Here is a 6,455-nt window from a genome sequence, read left to right as displayed (position 1 = left end):
TACTTTTCCCCTTGCTTTTAAATTCATTTGATGCTAATTCAGTCTTCTCAATTATTTTTAAATATTGATTGATTGGTTGATAGTCATAGTTAAAGGAAGAGAATGTTTACATTTGATTTGAAAAACAAAGATTAAGATGACAAACTATGGGACATAACTATGAGGATATATGCAATTATGTTAGAATAAAGCAGATAGATATGGGGTAATATAGCATGAAAATTAGAAAACACAAGAAAGTCTCAAGTATATCTTAATTATCTTAAATTATTTTCTCTAATCACCATTTGAACATTTCTGAATAATCAGATCTGTAGCTTAATCAAATCTAGCCATATGCATGAACATGACATTAAAAATAAGATTATATGAAATACACAACTGAGGAAATTATGACAATTTGTTTCTGTTGTGGTTGGTTTATCTAGGGTTTTATTTTTATTGTTGTTATCTTTTTTGTCAATATGCAAACATTGGTATTGGCATCACTGGATTTTGGATACATTCATGAAGACCTCAATTATTCATTTATGCACTTATTACAAGTGTATTAAGAAGTTTGATATCCTAGTCAACATTAAAACGGTGTGAGAAAAGATACTTTTCTTTAGGAACTTATGATGTACTGCACAGAGGAAAGATGTGGTGTCTTTTGCCTATGGTAAAATATGATAAATTCTGCATCTGATAAGGATGGAAAGTCAGTTGGAGCACAGAAAGGGGAATTTATATCTCTACCTCCAGGAAATAGGGCAAGTTTTAGAGGGAAGGTTGACATTTTATGATCTCAGTGATTGAGTGGAAAACTTATACGAGCCAAAAAAAGTGGGAAGGAAATTTAACTTCACAAGAAAAAAAAAAAAACTCCCTAACTGGTGGTACCTAGCAGCTGAAAGTTAAGGAAGACTCCATTTAGATTTTTCTCAGATTGTATTGGAAACAGAACCTACTGTGTGTGTAGGTATGCAGCTATTCATAAATATGTGTGTGTATGTGTGTCTATCAAATGTCTGCATCTCTCGTTTTATTTATTAACTTTCAGGATTTTTAGAAATTGCTTACACAATGGAGACCTGTTGGGGAAAGACTAGAGCACTAGAGCACTGGACAGACAGGGGAGATACGGATTGAAGTCAAGGACCATCGACAGGATAATTGCTTCTTATTAGGAAGAGGCCAGACCCAAGAGTCTGAATCCTTCCATCAAGTAAGGTCATTGATTGGATGGAATTCATCCACATTACATCACATCTTATTACTCCAAACCTGCCAGTATATATGTTAACCTTACATGAAGCACAGCTTTTTACAAACATCAGGAATATTTTTTGACCGAATATCAGGGCCTTGTGAGTCAGCTAAGTTGATGTATGAAGTTAGCCATCACAGATCTAAAGCTGAAAAATAATGCATTCCAAACAAACTCTCAAGGTCTTTTTATGCTGATTCAAGGATCTGAAATTATGTTTGTGTTTATTTTCATCTTGTCTAACAGCGTATTTACATTGGTTAAATAAGAAACTGTGTTTCCTTCCCCTTGTAGTCTGTGTGTGAGTTTGTGTGTGTGTGTGTGTGTGTGAGAAAGGGAGGGAGGGAAGGAGAGAGAGGGAGAGAGAAAGAAAGAGAGAGAGACAGAGTGTTCATGTATGTATGCTCATTTTTGTTCATTTGCATGAGGAGGGGTTTTACCAGAACAGGTCATCTGGAATTACCACTCTCAAACTGTCGCTAGACCCAGTGGTGAGGCAAGGGGGAGAACAGATGATGGAAAATATTAAAGGCTGAAATTTATTGGTAATAAAATGGATCCTAGAACACTAACAGTTTTCTGGTTTCTGTATGAATTTCTCAATGTTTGTACCTAGAGAATAATGTGAGAATAAGGGAAAGAGAACAAGGAATCTTTTTTCCACTGACTAACATTCTATTTTTGGAAACAGGTGCTCCTTGGCTATGTCAGAGTTCTGCCCGGTCTTAAACCTCAAAAGATCAGAGCCAGGTAAGAAAAAGGCCTTCAAACGCATGGCAAAGCAGCCAGTAACACTTTGCAAATTCTCAGAATGTGTGAGGGCAGAGAAGCTGAGTGAGATATTGGAGGAGAGGGACGAGAATGAAGCTGGAAAGGGGCGATGATTCTCCTGTAAGAGGGTGTCTGTCCCCAGAGCACTAGGAGATTTGTAAACAAGTTCTGTTCCTCCCAGTCACAGTTGTGGCTTAATTTTCACATGCCTTCATTTCCTACTAACGGCAGAGAATGTTGTGAGACGATCAACTTAATCTGTTCTGTTTCACCTCGCCCCGGACCATTTTCCATCGTGTTTATTTATTACTGTCGCTCAAATTCCAGATGTTTGTCACACACTATATTGACACTCTCAAAAATTCTGCATACACAGATCTCATTCAGCAGTCTTCCGTGTACCAGCGTGTAACCGCCTGTTAACATACACTCACTTTGATCAGAATATTCATTTAAATGAATGGTAGAAGTAGAGGAAAGAAGAGGATCAGGTCAGACTAATTTGGTAACGGGTGTAACTCAAGCAGGAACAGTAAAGAATGATTCTAGAAGTGAGTAGAGAAGAATCACTGTGCTGCAGTGAGTGAAACAAAACCCATGCTGAGTGTCGCTCTAAGAATTAACAAATTTCTCTCACACTTTGCTATTGAATTATGCCAAGCACGGACTTCCTTTATGTTATTACTCTTTGTATTTCAAAAAGAAAAATGGTAGAGCAACAACCCCAGGGAATGAAAATAATTAAATTCTAAGTAGTGTAATGCATTAAGAAAAGCACTACTGTTTAATGTGTTTTGTATTGCATGAAAACAAAGCTGATGAAATCTGCAAATATATGAAGTTTAATCTTACAATATTGAAGCCTGGTTACAGTATAATTTTCTTAAGTACATAAAATTTTTCTTAAAATAATGAAATTTGGTCAGTGCCATGACGGATGCAATAGGTTAAGTGTTCATCTGTGGTGTCAACATGCTACAGTGGGTGCCAGTTTGTGTCCAGTCTGCTCTACTTTCAATCCAGCTCCCTCCTGATGGCCTGGAAAAGCAATGAAGAATGGCTGATTTCTTGGGGGCCCTACACCCACTTGGAATGGGGGCCCTACACCCACTTGGAAAACCTGGAGGACATGCCTGGCTCCTGGTTTTGGATCAGCAAAGTTCTGGCCTTAGTGGACATTTATCGAACAAGCCAGCAGATAGAAGAATCCTCTTGTTGTGTCTCCTTCTCTCTGTAACACTGCCTTTCACACAAAAGTAAGATAAACTTTAAAATAATAATAAAATATAAAAATTTGTTAAATTCTGGAAGGTTTCAGAACCCTGCTGATTATAAACGTGATCTGATTTAAAACCTAGGTTCTATATAAATTCAGTGCTTCCAATATTTTAAAATATAGTTGGGTAATGGCATCTTACTAAACTGGAAAGTTAAAAAGGCACAGAATGCAACATGAAATTAGCTATTTTATGCTGTAACACTATTTTATAATCAGTATAATTTTTCAAATAAAGAATATTTATAATTGAATTAAATTGTTTCAGTTCTATGCAACATAATGTGGAAGTACAACATTATTTTACCTGTATTAAAACATAACTCCTTCTACAATTAGAAGAATATATAAAAATAAAGAAGCATGAATTGTGCTAAATAAGAAATATCTCATTAGGAATCACATTTATACATTCATTATTTTAAATGTTATATGATCATATATGTTTATAGATATTAATAGGCCACACTCCATTTTATTACAAGTCAAGTCAACGTTGCAAAGAAAAGCTGGCTGATTTTTCTCTAACTGGTTTGAATTACTTCATTGCTTTGTTTTCTCAGAATTTCCCTTCAGAGACTTCCATTAGTTAATTATGATATCTTCTCTCACTCCCTTCACATATTTTGCCTCATCCTGTGCTTGCAAAACTTGATGCAAGCAGTTTTTATTTTTAATGGAGTGAATATAACAGTTTAAAGACCATCAGTAACATGCATGTAGTTGAATTAGTGAGGGTTTTCTTCTTTTTTTTTTATTTAATGGGGATTTTGAGACCTGCAGCATGGCTTAATCAAGAGAATTTCTTGTATGGTTTAGATTTTAAGACTTACTTATTTTTATTAAAAAGGTAGATTTATGGAAAGAAGGAAAGATCTTCTATCTGCTGATTCCTTCTCAAAGAGACTACAATGGCTGAAGCTGATCTGATCCAAAATTCATCCCATAATTATATCAAATCCTTGGAATTTTTTATGGTTGCTAGGACAACCTGTGAGACAATATCAATGTCCCATGTGTTCCTGATTCTTCTAAGTTAAAAATAAAATATACTGATTACACGTATTATATTTTGGAAATCATAATTTAAATTATACCAGATTAGCACTATGTGTCTCAAGATTAGTTATTTATTAACATTTGAGTTAAACTGTAGTGTGCTAGAAAAATACGTCCTTTTCTCTGTAGTCCTTGAGTCTTCAACTTCCACAACACATTGTATGCATGTTAGCATTTGACAGCTTTCAGCTTTGATGGATTTCTTTGTAATTCTGCTGGAGAGGATAGTGAGAGGAACTGCTTTTTAATAATGGACGGTAAACTGCAGAGGACTTACGTGGCCTTTGTTGATCTACAAGGGGAATTTCCTTTTTCAAGGTTTAAGGAGCTTATCGAGTTTCTTACCTTAGATAATTACTTCTTCAAATAAACTCTGCCCACTAATATCCTTTGGGATTAAACTTATTCATTTGTCATTTGGTGTTCTAGAAGGGTCACTTGTTTGTGTTTTCTGGAATTGATTCCAATGACAAAGTTATTGTGAAATAAAGACAGCTTTTCCCTTGAAATTTCAATTTAAATTTCTGCAACTGAAATTTTAGTGGGTTTTCTATGTTGCCTCCCATTTAGCAAATATTTATTTCCTGAATTGCTATTAACTTACTATCTATTAAATTTTAGGATCCTCTGCTTTATAAAAGCAGTGTCTTTTTTTTTTCTTAAGGTGACTTTTTTTGTTTTTTTTTTTCATAGCACTATTTCTCATTGGCTTCTTTTCCAAGCTAGTTAGGCTAAAGAATCCATGCCTTTTGTGCTGGTTTTTAAAAAATCAGAAACTACAGCAAACCATGTGTTAAAGAAGAAATTGATTTGTCCTTGCTTGTCTGAAAGGCATTATTATTTTTTCCATTTGATTATTATGTGGAAAGATTAACTGTGGCTTTTGAAAATACTGCATGCATCTCATAATTTCTTCCTTCTCCATTGTATTAAACAGGAGAAAATGAGACTTTGACACTCTGTTCTAAGGATTTCCTTTGAAAGGCCATCCAGAATTCTAAACAATATCAAGATTTTGTCATATTTCTGATAGAATTAAACTTTGTAAAAGTACATTTGACTCATTTTTAATTTTTCTCTTACAAAGTTATGCAGATTCAGTTTATTTCAAGTACGATTCTTTCACGTTTCCCATTTAGATGTATATTTGAAAGTACTTGCTCACTTGAACAACACCCACCTACACACACACACAAAGCCCCGAGAGCACGCAAATGTGAGAAATTAGAATTCTTTTCAGTGAAATTTAGTTTCAATTGCTAACTCTAATGTTTTTTTCTTTTTAAAATCACGTTTAAAAAAATCAGCAGAACAATTTTATTCAAACAAAAAATGATTTTAAAAGTTCCCTATATACACATGTGTCTCCAACATTAGTGTAGTCTGAGGTTTCACCATGTTACACTTCCCATGCACAGTAAGAATATAATAGAAGTTATTTTTACTTAATAGTGCTTGACGGTTGAAGTATTTTTAATGTGATTAGTAAGAATATAGTTTCAATGTGTAGAATTTACCTGGAACAGAAAATAAGCAACCTCTCCTGGGTAAAGCGGTACTTTCTGGTTGGCATTTTTCTTTTTACTGCTGCTTGCTCTGTCACTGATCTCTTCTCTTTGCTTACTTGTCATCGGTTTTCCCTTGTTGTTGATGTACTGGTGTGGAAGCGCCAGGTTCAGAGAGGGCTGATGCATCGCTTTGAAAGCAGGGTGCAGGGCCAATAATAATCCTTCAGTTCATTCTTCATGGTGCGGAGTAGGTTGGATTTATAGATGTGTGGAACTGTCTCATTTGGCATGTTGAAATAAGTCAGGGACTAGTGATGTCAGACTGAAAAGGAGGGAACGTGAATGGACAACCCCATCCTAACCCTGTGGTTTCCTACACTCTGTCTCACTTGGTAAATATTCTTTCCCAGAAAACATGCTATATAACCTATTGTCAATTCTTGTAGCACTTGATAAAAGAAAAATAATGGAAGTAGGAATGTCATTTATGTGAATTATATAAATCCCTGTGTTACTTGCTGCTCTATTCTGTCTTCTGAATGATCTGTAATGCTTGTATTTTGGCAAGGTATCCATTGGTGACCACTATTCA

The sequence above is a fragment of the Ochotona curzoniae genome, unplaced genomic scaffold, assembly GCF_017591425.1.
Source record: "Ochotona curzoniae isolate NIBS_2020 unplaced genomic scaffold, NIBS_Ocur_1.0 scaffold_2476, whole genome shotgun sequence".
Taxonomy (NCBI): domain Eukaryota; kingdom Metazoa; phylum Chordata; class Mammalia; order Lagomorpha; family Ochotonidae; genus Ochotona; species Ochotona curzoniae.
Note: the sequence above shows the minus strand (reverse complement) of the source record.